Source organism: Morus notabilis, unplaced genomic scaffold (assembly GCF_000414095.1).
Source record: "Morus notabilis unplaced genomic scaffold, ASM41409v2 Scaffold635, whole genome shotgun sequence".
Classification (NCBI taxonomy): domain Eukaryota; kingdom Viridiplantae; phylum Streptophyta; class Magnoliopsida; order Rosales; family Moraceae; genus Morus; species Morus notabilis.
In genome coordinates, this window is record NW_010360643.1 from 189,495 (window position 1) to 191,173 (window position 1,679).

The window sequence follows — 1,679 nt, forward strand, 5'->3', positions numbered from 1 at the left end:
ACTAAGACATTATGATGCTTTAAACTAAGAATTCAATAGATACTTATTGGTAGGAGAAGTTAAAGAGGACAACTAAAGGAAAACATTGGTCAATTGGCGCAATAAATGGACGCAGGCAAATGAGCTATATGGAGATTAAAAACGTGTTATCAAGTGGAGTGGAAATAATAAATAAAATTTAAAGAACAAAACTATAGAAACTGATCAAAGGATGGGGAAGGTAGATAAAACAAAAAATGTTATGTTATTAGAAAAATGAAATTTTTGAAGCAGGTTTTGACTTTTGCGGTTTTAAGAGTCGGTGGTAGATGCTACTTAAGATCATCAAAAGATTCAAAATCAAATGTAGTCAAACCATCCAATTCATGAGCTGAACCAAACTCCAATGAAGTTCAAGATCCAGTGCTATTCCCACATAGGCACGTACTTAAATTACCATGCACAGCACAGTTACCACTTTAAGGCCTAAGCTGCCCGTGTTTTGTGGGACCATCGAATTTTGTAAATTTTTAAGTCATGTTCATTTCACCGATTTGAGTTTTTAATTTTAATTTTCTCACAGTTAAAAACTTTTAACAAAAAATCACACCTAATTTTTTCTGTTACAGTTAAAAGTTTTCACATAAAGTCACATCTAAACTTAAATTAAAAACTCGAATCAATGAACTGAACGATACCTATATATGTCTAGGCGAGATTTAAAGGGGCATATCGTGTGACGCCCCTCCTTTGAGGCCGCCACTGTTACTAACTTTTTAACTTGTACTTACTGGGGTTTCTTAAAATATGCGAAACATTTTTTTTTTTTTATATAAGAAGGAATACTTTCATAATTTGTAACAATAATTTCAAATAAGTGAATCACTAAATTTCTTAAAGCTTTTCTTAATTTTAGTTAAGATAAAACCTTTTAGGAATATCCTTCAAATGGAATAGCATTTGAACTCTTGTTTTAAATACTCTTTAAAAGCTTTTCTAAAACTAGTCATTTCAATCGGCCATCTCATTTGACTTTAAAACGGATTTCGTGAGAAATCTTAAATTCAAGTACATCTTAAAGTCCTTCTAAAATTACTCATTTAAATCGTCATGTTTAAAATTCATTTATTTGTTGCATGTACTGTAACATTCTAAAACTTAAATACTCAAAACTAGGGTTGTTAGTTACAACCTTGGTTTTCTTAACATACATATGTACGTATACTTTTTAAACATACATACTTGAAACTTTTGAATCATATAGACATATACATGATTTTTCTTAAACTTACGGCGGAAAATAACTGCGTGAGCGGTATCCATTCCCATCTCCACCATTCGTCCACCGCTCGCCATTGCCCTTCAAGAATTGCTGATAGGTTTCTTACCTACAACATGAACATATCTGATTGAGCTTTCGCTCAGCAAGTAGGAACTATATCTCACAAAATAACTGTAAGTACACATGAATAAATATGCATGAGCTGATTATGCTTAATTATGATGTCTTATCATAATTTTATTATCTTATCTTATCTTATCTTCCTTACTGATGGGCCCGAGTGCTCGCGTACCACTTGCGCGCAATCATCGGAACGTGAGGGTTTGCAAGGTCCCCCACGACACCGTGATTATAACTTGAATGCCTCCCTTGAGTCGGAGGAAATTATTGTTATTTTCTTTTTCTCCCTTGTGGAGCT